This window comes from Chlamydotis macqueenii, chromosome 13, assembly GCF_036417535.1.
Source record: "Chlamydotis macqueenii isolate bChlMac1 chromosome 13, bChlMac1.mat, whole genome shotgun sequence".
NCBI classification, from domain to species: Eukaryota; Metazoa; Chordata; class Aves; order Otidiformes; family Otididae; genus Chlamydotis; species Chlamydotis macqueenii.
Genome location: NC_141568.1, coordinates 10,367,228 through 10,382,562, shown reverse-complemented (window position 1 = coordinate 10,382,562; position 15,335 = coordinate 10,367,228). Strand labels below are relative to the sequence as shown.

At 37.9% G+C, this 15,335-nt stretch overlaps 1 protein-coding gene across 3 annotated transcripts in view; it reads right to left on the bottom strand.

Annotated features, from left to right (window-relative positions):
• The window catches only part of GARRE1 (granule associated Rac and RHOG effector 1), a 61,209-nt gene that overhangs the window by 44,948 nt on the left and 926 nt on the right, over positions 1 to 15,335 (bottom strand). Inside the window, exon 1 of one of the 3 annotated variants that reach the window (XM_086757807.1) lies at positions 14,636 to 14,728. The exons of 1 other annotated variant lie outside the window; for it this stretch is intronic. The gene's annotated coding sequence lies outside the window, so the exon portion shown is untranslated. Of the gene's footprint in view, positions 1 to 10,361; positions 10,383 to 14,635; positions 14,729 to 15,335 lie in introns of those variants that run through there. One more of the 3 variants, XM_086757805.1, reaches the window with a different exon arrangement.

The window sequence follows — 15,335 nt, the reverse complement described above, 5'->3', positions numbered from 1 at the left end:
CTGGCACCAGCAAGCGGTGGTAAGAAGGCTACCATACACAACGCTGAGCATCAAGGCGACGCCTGGCAATTTCTACTTCATATATTACTACAACCCCCACCCCAGGCACCACTTTTAGCCACTGTTGGATTTCCTCCCTTCTTCCCATCCCCCAACCAGGCTCCAAACCTTGAAGTAACCTTGTTCTGTTCCCCCCCCCCAGAGACAGCTCCGTGGCTGAAACATAACCTCTAATCTTATTTTCTATTTCTAGCATACAATTCACGACCCTTATCCCATTTCTTTTTTTTAAATTAAATACCCTCTATGTTGCAGACTCTGCTTCCTATAGTCGGGATAGCACACAGAGCACATCAAAATTTATAACCATGTGTTTCTTGTTGAGGACAATTTTAAATTACTTTTAAGAGCATTAGAAACATACAGTATTTATGCAGATAGGTTTAAAGCCTCCTCTGACAAAGAGGTTTTCAATACTGCTGTCAGTACTGCACTGTAATGAAATAGCTTTATTTGTTAGAAGGTTTAGATAAGACTTAAAAATACAACAGATCTGTACTTCAGGGCAGTTTGCAAAGCAAAGCATTAACTTTCAGCAAATACTGATACTTGAAGAGTACCTGTGGACATTAAACTGAAGTCTTACAAATTACAGGGTTTTAATACAAAGGATGTCTTCTCATCTGACACCACCTATTTATGAGAAAGGCTGTGCTTAAACTTGTTTGGTTTTTTGCAATAACAAAACATGTTGTTTGTTTGATTCTGTAACATTTCTCACACAAATTAAAATAAAAATGGCCTACCACATCAGATGTCCATCTAGGCCACTTTTAATTAATTAGCACGATCCATGAACCTCTCATATTTTTATCAATCATACCAAATTTGTGCAGTTGCTAGGGCAAAATGTTCCTTCATGTGCAAATTTGCCCACAAAAGCACTTTGATACAGAACAGGTCCCTGAAGAATGAAAAAATATTTTCCTGTCTCCAAAGTGCTGAAAAACAAGAAGTTTCCAGGATGCGTCCCAAGCCTGGAGGTTGCAGTCGGACAGAGTCATGCCCTCTCAGACAGTTGCAAGCATACGTCTGTGTTTTCATCAGCCACACGCCAACTCTATTCTGCCTACCCCAAAATAAGCTATTTCAGTCCCAGAACACACATCCCAATGGAGCGTGAAGGCAACATCTGTCACAGTTCAGCTGGCTGTGTGCTTACCCTGCAGAGAGGAACCGATTTGGTCACTGCATTAGTGAACATCTTCACTTACACACAGTGAAAGTACATAAAAAAGTGAATTCCAATGTACCCACATTTATAATTTATATTTATTTATATTGCTTCTATTACATATAAGGATATATATCCTTATTATACAAATATTAATGTAATATTTATATTGCTTATACCAAGCTAGTAGTTAGCCTTTCAAAACAAGGCCAACTATATTGATATGACTTTCTGTTGATTAATCAGAAAATTAGTCAGCCTAAGAGGCTAATAGCAAAGAAATTGCCCCTAGTATTTCACAAAATTACTTCCTGAATTATATTTGAGACATAATCAGTTATGGGACAATTTGACCACACAAGCAAAACTAGGAAAGGAAAAATAATCCTTGAACTAATACATGCAGTGTTATGACGTGTTTTGTTAAATATATATATCTTATCAAAATTTTTTACAATAAATATGGTTTGTTTTGCATTGGTCTGCACAGGCAGTTCTAGTAAACACCGTTAGTTTGTTCTCCTTTCTCTCTCCCACTCCTTCAGCTTCCACCCTATTCTCAGCAGGGCATCGTTTGGATTTATTGGTAGTTTCACAGAAACTGAATAGTGCAAGTGAGAGGACAGCCTCTAGCAATTAAGAATAAAAACAGATAAGTGAACACAAATCACACTAGAGAAAAACAAGTGTGAGAACTTTTTAAGGTAGCAGAGCTGGATTTTTAAATGGAATGGAAAACAATATAGACATTGTGAAGTCAAGAGTCAGCTCACCAACTTACTTATCAGATCAACTTATACTACGAAGCAAAAGTTAGCACAATAACAGGAGCAGTGCCATCAGAAGTAGCCCAACACGAGATTCATTCCTAGGCAGCTACTGAGGGAGTAGCAATACTTCCTTTCCTTATTTAAAAAAAAAAAAAAAAGTTACGTTGTCAACATAAATGATAATTACAAGTCAGGACTGTCTTTCCCTCAGCAAAAAAAGGATGTTATAAAAAAACATATTTTGAATGGTAACTTCATTGAGTCGTAAGGGTCAATGCTTGAAAGCTTCTCCACCCCACTCCAAAACAAAGACTATACACATCGCAAAAAAACCTCACTGAGATTCTCAAGTCAATGAACGATGGCCACAAAAATTTATCATAGGACTAGGAAAATATTTGCAAGTATGTTTTCAAAAGGATACTGTTATTCAAACGGAAAAAGAGTATCACACCACCACTGTCCAACAACCCAACTATTTCAAAATATTAAATCCATTAAGCGTTTTATTACTGTGGTGTCCATAAAATACAGAATTAAAGAACTAATATTGCTTGTCAATGTGAATATAATTTTTAAAATGTTTTCCCAGAGTCTCTGACTTTAGTATAAAAGTTACAGAAGCAACTCTAAGAGGAGAGTACTAAGAAAGTCTTTACTTTTTCAAAACTGTTTCTACTCCCATCTTTCATAAACTTGTGGGAACACAGTATAGGTAGTTTTAGTCATGTAAGGATATTCTTCATTAGTCATAGAAAATGAAAACCAAGCGTGCACCAAAGTAAATCCGTACCTGATATCATTTTAAAATCCTTACTTCACAGGGAAAGGGCTCCTGGAACACAATCACTGATGCAGGCTGAAGGTGCATGATAATTTGTGCCTTAGTTTTGGATAAAGCACACAAACATTCTACTAAGGCAAAGCAACCCTTTTAACATACAATAGTTTATATGAAACATTCAAATTACCCAATCAGCATCTGCAAAAACCTTTAAGCTCACTGAAAATGCAGCAACTTTTTTAAAATTTGTGAAAGGAAATCCAAGAAGGATTTCTGAAAACTAATGCACTTATAGCCCATCAGCATCACCAGGTGAAGTCATAGGGCTAACAGCAATACTGTTACTAATGCTGTCAGTACTGCAGCGTAAAGAAACGAACACCGACCATCATAATGGCTAATTGTTTTGTTCGGTGTAAACAACAGTTATCAATTTAACAATTCCATTTTAAATATTAAGTACATTAACACAATCTAAAAGAATACTAACATGGGCTAGTAAATATTGTATTTAAGACAAAATTAGCAACCAAAATAGAAAAAGTGTGCCTTCTGACTGTCTGCTACCTGCCACGAACTTCCACAACACATCTGACTCAGCACACACGCAGTTTCCCTGCCAGGGGAGCCTGTACCCTGCTACAAAACCTCTCTCCTGCAAGCAGCCAGACACCACTGCAATCAACACCTCTGAAGAACCACAGCCAAGGATCTTCTGTTTGAACACAGATCTCGTCTAAGACATTCCCACATATTCACTGCCTCCGAGTTCTCCCAATCCCAGTGGAACCATCACATGCTGAGACACGATTCTCGGCAAAACTCAATGCCCACTACTACTTCATAATCAATATTACGCAAGCAACTCCTTCCACACATGTCTTGGGAGAAAGTAAGTGAAATTACTACCTAGGCAAAAAGTTCACCTTATATCTGTTTTAAGATAAACAAAACAGTAATAGACCCTCACAGAACAATTAACTGCTTGGAAAGAACCCTGCTGCCAGACCCTAGGATCTAAGGCTCAAACTTGCACTATAATTCTTTACTATATTCTCCATTTGCTGATAATACCTCTTCTTCCACATTTTTCCCCCGTTAGGCAAGCTCTGACAAAAACCTGAACTTGTGTGTACTCTGCTCCTGAATTATTGATGGCAGCAGGAAGTGCAAATCACTGCTGCACAATCAAACAAAACACCTAACACGCCTTTGCAGGAAGGATTTCCATCCACTCCTGTTCTCCAAAACATTATATGCAAAAAACCTAGCAAATTGTGTTCCTGCTCCTACTAATAGTCCTCCCTTCCAACGCTCTATAAGGATCTTGCTCTATATTTAGAGTTATTCTGCTAGGCAATTACAACTTCTACATTCTGCATAAGCCAAAAATATATATCTGTAGAAATCTCTCGGGGAACACTACAATGAATAAACATAGGCATGCTACATTTATTTTTTGCATCTTCTTTTAAACCCACCCTCCCCTCACTACAATATCAAGTCTGTAGCTACCCGCAATTTTTGAACACTAAAAATACATCTATCTTTCTTGCTTTCAATTCAAAAGCATTGGTTCTATTTTCAATTTATTTTTCCTACTTTTAGATACATTCCAGCAAGCTTAAAAAAAAACACAGTATCAGACATGTATCCTTACTGCACGCTGAGGTAACACTACTTGTTTTCACCCACAACACAAAAGATATATTTCCTGCATACACCTAACAATACCCGTTACGTGCATATTATATGATGCATGTTCTCCTTTATTAAGGGATTTGAATTTCAATGAGCCATTTTCTCAAAATCTCCATTCTAGAAATAACTACCTTCCTTCAAAGTGTCCAGTAACACTATGCAGCTGGAGCAGACCATGCCACTTCTTGCATTTATTATTTTATTGGGAACAGTGTGTACTGCAGTCAGAACTGGGATTAACCACAATCAGCATATTATTTGGTACATCAAGGGATTCTTATCCTCCACGACTACTCACGTATTGCTGAGCAGCAGAAGAGTTTAAGCAGTGCTTCAGCTGCACAGACACTAACACTCATACCAAACTGACTTTAGAACAACAGGAAATCTTTCGCATTTTCAGCACGGCAGATTTCTCTCCCCATCCTTCAGCTAACATTCCAATCCTCACTGTGCAATACATACAAACAGGAGAGTTTAAAATGTGACTTAAAGAGTAAAGCAGGAAAAAAAAAACAGTAAAAGCAGGAAAAAATAATCACAGGGAGAAAAAGAGAGTGACTGGATTCAGCAGCGTAACAAATTAGATGATTGTGGGCTTGACAATGAAACTGATGCTTTTCTTTACAGTGTATCAATAGGAGGACATTCAAAATGGAGATTAAGCTACGTTTTAGGGCTCTCAAATGCTATTAGTAAGGCATTCTGCTGCCCGAGTTGCTGTATGCATATCAGCAAATAATTTTAAACAGTACAGCCCCTTGCAAAATGGAGTCTCATCTCCTCTTACAGCTAAAGTATTATTCTCTGCCTGGAATAGAAAATTCTTTCATGGACTGCTTTTCATATCTTTCAGGTGATTATGCTGGCATTTCTTTGCCTCTGAGGTTGAAACACATAGACCTCATTTACATAGATGCTTCTTTGTCCGTATTGTGGACAAGACAGTACATTTTTAGCGGTCAGAAGTGGTACTACTTCACTACTAATAAAAGCAATTTCAGTACTGTACTAAACAATCTATACCAGTAAGTTCCTAGAAGATAACTACTCAAGAAAAAATATCAATGAAAAAGCCTTGCTGCATATAGGTTTTTACCACATGCCAATGCTGTAAAAATTTGGGTATCTATCCCTCATTTGTGTCAGATTTAAGCTTATTATTCACAACTGAATGGAAAGTGTTTTACCTAATTATGTGTTAATTTTAAAAGATTACATTGAATAATACTGATGATTACTCATTGAGTTTATGAGTAGTAGCTTTGCTATGTTTCTTACCATAGTCTTCAATATGAAGGTATTTAACAAGAAACCAAAACCTTTGAACAGAGAAAAGAAAACAAACAAGAAAAGAAGAAAGTAGAAGGAGAAGCATTCCAATGTAAGTGCAAGTAAACCACAAGTACCTGCCACACAACCTACAGCTTACCACCAGTCCAAGCTGAGGCAATATCTTCCATATGCTAGAAAGTAAGTAGCAGTTTTCAGAAAAAAAATAATTTCACCAGTGAAAACAAAAAACAATTCTTCCCTTCACATCAACTACAAAGCATCAGTTTCAAAGTATTACTGCCTACAATGCTGTTTGTTATTTAAAAGATATAGAAGGTCTCAGCAGTGCTGGAATACACAACAGTTCCAAGACAAGGGTATCCTGCATTTGAGGACAGACAGTGGTAAATATAAGTCAACTTGTCAAATGCTCCCTCTCCCTGAGGGGTATTCTACAACTAGAATTACTGTTCCCTGTTTTTTTTCAGAATATATTAAGTGAGTCTTCAGACGGAGTACTGTCCCTCACACCACCATCCTTTGGCCAAAATGCTATCTGCCTGTGACAGCGTAAGGTAAGTGAAAGCCAACAAACTCTAAGTCTTAAGTCAATGACGTGATATAAAAGTAGTAGAAAAAAACACAACCCAGAACACAAACCTTTACAGACAGCTAAATAAGGGATAAGAAGTCCACTAAGTCAACAGTGCTTTGAGGCACAATCGGGTTTTTCACATGCTGCCAAGCACTATAATCAATATTCACATATCTAGCTGCGTATTTGCTCTATTGTTCCAAGCTACACCAGTTTAACTTTGCTCACATGAGGAATCATTTTAGAGAAAAATATTTAGCATAGGCATAGCATGCAAGATGCTCTGCATTTATATTATAATTTATTCCTCAATACACTGAACAACTGGATCAAAATACAGCATACAGTCCTCGTAATTACAAGCGTAGATAGGAAAGTATCACTTACAAAACCTGAAGTTAAAAGCAAAAGGAGCATAATTATGTAGTGTAGAAATTTCATACTTACCCTTGTTTTTCTTGATATATGATTTAATGTGCAGTTGGAAACAAACAACAGTGCAGAGATGAGCAACTCATGCTCCAGAATAGAATATATCAAATAGCATATGCAAGGAACACACAATATAGTACTTCCCTGAAACCACAAGAGCTTTTGAAAAGAAACTGCCTCATCTGTACTAAAACAATTTCAGCACAAAATACAGATACAACTTTTTAGCAGAAAGTCACTGACAGAAATACATAATTTTCTCCTGTTTCAGGATGCAACTTAAAATATCAGTAACAACATACTGTGTCAGACAGAGAAAAGCATCTCCTGGCTGCACTGTGAAGCTGAAAAAGCCCATAAAAATGTGAATGTCTCAGGAAAAATAAGAAAACCACGAGTTTATGTCGAGTCAAAATTTATCAGTCATATTAGCAGTAGTCTTCTCCATCTATCACAAGACACAAAGTTGAGGGCCACGAAGGCCTTTCAAGTAAAACAAATATAGCAAAATGTGTTGAAACACAAGAGAAGGCAGAGTCTAGACAGACATTTTCCATCAAAAATCCCCCAAAGTGCAAGGGATGTAGAAGTACACATTAAAACACAGAACAATTAATAAGAGGGTAAGGTGGATTCTGAAGAGACCAACAGCAACATGCTGATCTATAGGTATTTCCTCAGAAACTGACTTGAGAGGTTTAGTTTAGAAACACACTAAATTGTCACAAAAGGCGCAAATGTCAGTGTATTTCACAATCAACAAATGATGCAGTTGTTTAAGAACAAATCATACTTAATATATTGTACCTTTAAAGTCAGAGAAGCTAGTCAACCATGAAGTCTGGTATCTGTAAGCCACAGCAATTCACACACCCAGTATTCAGTCCAACGGCATGTCTAATTAAAGCATGCTCTTCAGAAAAGGATCCAGAATCAAAGACACCATGAAAGGTTTTGGAGTAGTAACACTGACATCTGACCAGCGACAACTTAAATAGCATTAGAGATTCAGTGATAAAAATACCTCCTGATGCTTGAAAGACACAAACTATGATTTGAAAGGGACCTCTGCAGCCCTCATGGTCACCGTGATATGAAAAGAGAAGTCAGAATTAGAGAAGAGCTAGAATCTTTTAACACATGTTCAGGGGGAAACATAATTAAGAGGCAAGTCACGGTCTGTTATTCATTTGTCTGACTGTATCAGATAATCCTAATCAAACCTCCTGAAATGCAACTGTTCCAGAAACTAAAATGGAAAAAAGAAAAACACCTCTTTCCCTGCTGTGTCTTCAAAGGAAGAAAACGCACTTTTCCCAGAAAACATCTCCCTAAATCTTGTGTGTCAACTACAGATATACTCTATCATACCAACACATCACCACAAAAATGTAACATTCCTATATAAAAACAAAAAATGTATCATTAGTGGTTTTCAACAGATTTCATGTCCAGCAACATCTGCAGAGCAATAGATTTCACTTAACCAGACGAGAATCTTTTCTAACCACAAAACCAAGCAATAGATTAATTTCAAAATAGCACAGGTCAGATGTACCACTTTTCCACACAGATAAAGCAGTAAGTGCACTTGACCAAAGACTACCAAACTAGACCATATGCTGTCCCATGACCCAAATTACCATTTCAGTTTTTAAAACAAATATTATATGAAGAATAACATTTAAACTGGGGTTGATAACTTGGATCTGTAGAATACCTTTGCTAAGAAGAACCTGTGAACAAGTCCATGTTAAATTCATGGACAAATTTTATGTAAAGTTTGCTAATTACCAAAGTTATTTTGTAACTGGTCTAAAACTTTACAATACTCACTCCTCTCTGGACCTGAAATGAGGTCAAAGTGCTGAATGTGACATCACAATCTGTTGCCCTGGAAATTATTGCAATGTTTAGACAAAGAAGTTTATTATAAGATCTAATAGGATTGCTTGAGAGAAAATGTTTTCATTCTCTTCTGAAAGCAACACATGACAGACAGAAAGACTGGAAGTTCTTTGAGCAAGGACTCTTCCAACATTTTAATACAGAAACAAGCATATTCTCAGTAACAATATATGTGCTTTTTTTTTTCAGGGTTTTGTTCCAACAACTGGCATTTCCTTCCAGCACCCCACGCAGTTTTCATCAGCATAGAAGCCTCTTAAGAAAAATAAGCTACAGAATTAAAAGTCCACTTACACTTGCATTAATTTAGGAAATTTAATTTTTAGTTAACCTATCCTGCTCTTCTATACAAAAACCTCAGCAACTTGTCTTCAAAAAGAGCTGAAACAGAAGTGCAAATTGTAATACTACCAAAACCTTGCTCATATCTTAACTACTGTATCTACACTAGTAGAAATACAGTTTATTTGTACTCCATTATGAGTTAGTAAAGTACATCCAGTTTGCTCTCTGTAGATGAAGAATGCACAAGTATCCACTCAAACTTCTGCTTTCCTACTGACAGTGGCAACCTGGCAGTCTCGATTTCATTTGCACTACTCAGAACTGAACTCAGTAAAACAAAATTCTGATCACTACCAATCTTACACTATTTTTTTCATTCTCTTCTGCTTTATATTTAATAAAGGTTTTAGCTTTTCTACATGATACATCCATATTTAGCAGTAGACCTATTTTCCAGCACCATAGTAAAGTCCTTGATTACATCATCTGCTTGTAAACATGCATCTCATGTAGGAAAAAGGGTATATCTCATTATTTAAATACTTACAAACTGTTTTTCTTAGCCAAAAAACCACAAATATCTTACTATGTCTTTGGTAAGAGGCTAAATAAAGTTTATTCTGGAGCTACGAAACATGCACTGATGAACCTGGATTCTGTAACAACATATTTGCACATTTTTAGTTAACACTATTCTATACCATCTGGCCTTCAATTCCTGCTTGGACAAAGAACTGCAAACTATTCAACAGCAGGCAATATTACTCCTCTTCCCTCCTGCCAAAAAAGTTTCCTATCCTCAGGATCTTTTCATCGTTTACTGAACACAGGTGCCTTGAACAAATGATGAAAACTTGCATTCATTTTTACCTTCATTTGACAAACATGGTTTCTTCTGAGCATTTGGAGATGATGAACTCATCCTACACTGAAGTTACCCTGCAAGACGCATGCAGAAGAACATGTAGAACTACAATAATTAATTTTTTAGGTAGCCTTTTCCTCCTTGTATTCCTCGTCCTTCTACAAAATACCATCTGGTGCAAGACTTGCAAGAAGCATTCTGAGAAAGATTTTGAAATACTCAACAGAAAGAGATTACGTTCCCCAAATCTTTTGGAGTCTGGCACAGAATTACATTTACCCAAAGTGATCTTTCCCCTGTGATACTCAAGTCTTTTACTTGTGAGGATGCAGACACAAGGGAAGTCTTTCAACAGCAAGAAGAGTGTTTCTGCGTCTGTCCTCTCTAGTCACTGCAGCTTTCACTGGTTTTCAGCACTTCTATTCAGCTAGGCCACATAAAAAGAATGTCTAGCTTCCTCAGGATGAGACTACTAGCTTCAAGTATTTTTAAGGAACTTTAAAAAATATTACCTTGTACTTAGAGTCTTAGGAAAAAACACTTAAAAGATCTCCAGATTTTTCTGGAATGTGAGTTGTAGGCACTCAGGTGCTTTATGTTTCTCCAGGGAAGCTCTTGTGCATAGACTCAAACTGCTCTTCTACGGCACAATCAGCCAAGTTCTGTAATCTGTACAGAAGGCAGGAAGTTCAACTTTCATAAACAACAACAACAAAAAAACCTAGAAACATTGCTCTGAATATTCTGGTATCAGATAGACCATGTGGACGTGCTTTAAAGGATCTAATTTTACCCCAGTAAATCCAGAGGAATTCCCAATATCATCCAGAAACTCACAAACATAAGTTATCACAGTGAAGTAATCTACTTGGGAAACTAAAAACACTCAGTTACTGACAGGATTAAAGATATATTTCATTGTTAGACAACTCTCACATGTATGAATCACACTAGGGACGCCTGTGGAGGTCCATCACAGTCCTTTCCTCCTACTCTTCTCCTACCCTCTCCTCTACAACACATTCCACACACTGTTTTAAAGTTCCCAAAAATGCAGTATGTTAGAATAAAGTATTAAAGAATCAAAATTAAATATTATTATTTCTACCAAGGGAAACAAATTTTCCCTTACATTCAGAAACTGTTTAAGTTGAGGAGTTTTGTTCCATTTTCAGACTGCAGAGTACACTGCACAGAGCCTTTGAGGAATTTTCTATAATTGGACAGTATCATTGAAATGTCAACTTTGAGCATACAACTAAACAAAAAAAAAAAATCACACTCAAAAAGACTGTTAGTAAAACAACTAGGTGACATGTTCCCTTGTAACTTTCTAACCAACACACACGTAGGGTCAGGAAAGAACAAAAAAAAAAAAATATCCAAACCTGAGAAGAGGGAGCTGACAAGGTGGTGGAGGGATCTTCCTGTTGAAATTTTCCAAATAATCAGTCTTTTGCAATACTATTGTACAGAAATACTTACCAGAAAACATTAGCATCTAACAAGTACTCCACTGAAACATGACTAGATAAAACAAAACAAAACAGAGTCACATTGACCAAAAAACCCTAACCACTTGAAAAAGCAGAAAAACTGTTAGAAAAGCAAGAAACGAAAGACCACAAAGAAGGAATACAGCTGTGTTGCAAGACAACGAAAATCTAGCTAACCTAAACCAGAAAATATGCATCAGTCATTTCAAGGAGAAAATTTTACTAAAAACATAAGCAGCAATTGCTCGCAATTTAGGGAGGTATTGTAAAGATGTTTCCTAAGGAATTATTTTCTCTGATGTGACCCTAACAGGAAAAACACAGAAGGTAAAACTATATTTTAAAATACACTGATAGCTACTTTACAGCAAAAACTGTTTAAAGTTTTTGTTCTGTTTTTTAGCTAATATAGCAAAAATTCTATCTACTAGTGCTACCATGTTCTCCTATGAGGGCTTTCAGAGAGGATATTTATTTCCTTCATGAAAACAGTTCTTCAAAGCAAAGCTCTAGAATATCCCACTTCAAACTTGAATTGTTTTAACAAAAAGTTGTAATAGGTGCTTGCTCTGATAAGCTGTTGTATGTTATCATTAGATTGAAACCACTGTATCACCGATGGTATGCGATACCACAGCTGGAAAAACGTCTGACATGCTACAAAGGCTCTTGAACACGCCTGAAAGTCTCACAGAGCCTCCATCACATCCGTACTGATCTTCACTCACAGATAGCTCAGGATTCCCCCCAGCCATACCTGAAGAACTTTGCATTCCCCCTTTCAAATCGTAACCAGCAGTTTTAGACTCTCTGTCCTGCTGTTGCCCACACATCCCCTTCTCCTTCCCCTGCACTCCAAGGCTGCTCCAACTTGGGTCCCTGGAACTCAGTTTGCCTCATGCAAGGTTTATGACCTTAACGGAATCACAGATCAGTTGCCCCAAGTTTATCTTAAGTAATCAACACACTGATCTTCATCAATTACAGCAGAGTAAGACAAGATTTATATTTCAAGACCACAGCTCTCAAAATAATTTGTCTTGTCACATTAGAGCACTTCAAAGTGAAACACACCTCATTAACACCAACATCATCTTTTTGAAGTTTTATAGAATTTTTTTTTCCTTTTTTAATTACTGTTTCGACAAAATTCAAGGACTGGACCAAAATGGTTTATTTACAGAACCCTAGAAGACCGGGATCATATCAGACCAAATCAGCAATTAACCTGCAAAGTAGTATTTATGAAATGAATGCCTCCTGCTGCCCCACAGACCCCCCCCCCCCCCCAAACAGTTTCTTCAGGGGCAGAAGGGATGAATGTTTCATGGCACCCCACCTCCCATAAAATTATCTTGAGGTACACAAATAGCAGAAGAGAAGAAACACACGCAAAGCCAGAGGCACAAAACGTAACTACTACTAGCTTCTTCTCAGTGAGTTTGGAACCCATGTTTAACAAATTCTACCTAACTTTCAAAATATTTTTTTATCCTACCAGGCAGAACTTCAGATTTTAGAGAAAAAGCACCTTCTGTGGTTTAGATCTGCAGTCCCCATATAAGCTTCCAGCATTGCTTTCAGCCACAATACAAACAAAACCTAAACAGAACCCAGAACACGATATTGCCGGGAGAGCACAAGACCGCCTGCAGCATGTTACTAATAAATTTTTGTTACCCAAAGGCCAATGAAGGTTAAGAAACACTAATCCAGACGTAGCACCAAGCTCTAGGAGGATCGGTGCGATTATAATGTAGATTCTGTCAAGCCCAGCAGAGCCAGTTGCCCTCTGAGCCAGCCCCAGCACAATGTTTTGTGATGAGGTTACCCATGCTGCTGGAAATGTCATCTTTCATGTATGATATAAAACCCCTTCTATAGCTACTAACAATACCCTGGCATTGTTTGCAACATGTAGGGTGTTGCTCTGGCTAACCTCCAATTCCAGTAATAATATTCTATCTACCTACAGTAACCACAAGAAGATATTCTTCATTTTCAGCCCCAAGTGGTTTTGCAGTGCAGCAGCAAGCTCTTAAAGAATTGCCATACTTCACTGCAAGTTCTGCATTTCACTGTGCATTTATCTGTCTGCACAGATCAGGCATTTCTCTAAAACTGTAGAAACACCTTGAGACTACTGGGAATAAAAAAGCTCTTTTCATAGGGCACAATTAGTCATATCAGCTGCTATTTTGAGCAGCACCCATTAATCACTATCATTAGCAGGATTTCTGGTGTACCAGCATTCATTGTATGAAGAAAAAGTCTTTTCCTATTACAGTACTACTATATAAACAAAAGCAGCAGCACAATTTCTCTCGACACAATCCTGTTCGGAGTAATGAGAGACAAAGTGACAGCATTTAAAACTACAGTCGATTCAGGATATAAAGGGAAGCTTACTTACACCTTATAGGACAGCAAAAATACAGTTGTTCTCCCGCAAAGAAAAACTAGCCACCATTTGTACGCTGAGGAAGAAGAGGTGTTGAAAAGTAAAAAAACAGTGGGAAGATGTAGGGAAAAAAGCTCTCAGGCTGAAGACAGCAGGAAAAAAACCCCACAGAAAAATAAGATTCAAGTGCAGAAAGATTTCAATCATCAAAACCAAGTTGATGCCTAGGAAATGGAAGAAAGCTAGACTTCTCTTTTAAGGATTTGTAACAGATATTTTCCTATTACTTTGTATGAAGGATTATTTACACGTTAATCAAATTTCACAGTCTCAGAAGATACTTTCGACTAGAAAAACATTCCCTGTATGCATTATTTCTAGCTTCCTAACACCCCCACGTAACTCCTGATTCAGAATGAGAAAGGCTGACCGAAGGCTTTATGCCTTACGCTGGCCTAGGAAGCAACACAAGACGCATGCGAAGTAGTGACTCCATGCTGCTTCCAGCCTGGTTCCTCACACCCCGAACGTTCCATGAAGCACCAGAAACACATATGTTGACTGGAAACACACCTTGTGAATAACCATAGATTAAATAATTAGAAAGTCCTTCCTTCTAGGAGGGAAAGTACAGAGCAGAAAATACAGGAAAGAAAATAAAACCTTGTGCAAGTCTTGAACTTGGAAAAATAGCAATTCTTTATAGAACAAGGGTCCAGCTTATCTTCTGTAGAAATGTTGCCTAGCAGAAGACTCCAGCCAAGTGCAAAATCATGTTGACACCCATACTCAAATAGCACCTGTACACATACCAAGATCGGCCAACACTCCTGATCCCATGAGCCGCATACCAAAACCTTCATGTGGCTGGGAGCTACACGACACATACCTCAGAGAGGTGAGGGACAGGGAGCGTACCAAGGGAGCTCCAGCCACACGTCGCCCACAGAAGACAACAACAGTTCCTCAAGAGCACCGCTGCCCTTCTGCAAGATGGCACTGGGGTGAGAAAACAGAAACAGCAAGCAACAATAGCCTTGAAACCCACAGTGACCTTTTCTCCAACCTCTAGATTTGAGATTATCCAACAGCCACACCGGCAGTTACAAGATGCAGTGACATTTTGGGAACCAAGCCTCAACCTTTTGCCAGCTGCGTGTGCCTCCGGAGCCACAGGCTGACGGACTCTGAAAGGCAAGTTTACTGCAGCTACACACGACTGACATACACTGCTCTTCAAGACACCTAGACATCTGTTCTTCTATAAAACCAATAATGATGATAATAATGGCCGATTTATATCAGGTAAAACAAACAAAGATCTTTCAACTTCTTCAAAATTTCTAAGCCAACATGCACCTGACAAATATGTACCTGCACCATTTCCTCTCCGTTCAGAGGATACAACCCCTCAAGCAGTGAGAAGCAAATGTATATCAGTAAAGTTTTAAGCTACGCCCCCAAATGAGTTACCCTCTTCTGCTCACAGTTACCATATGCACACAACACACGAAGCATAAGGCTGGATAACAACAAACAGCACTTCCAGTTACCATCAGGTGAAAAACCCGTACAAACACAGCCCACTG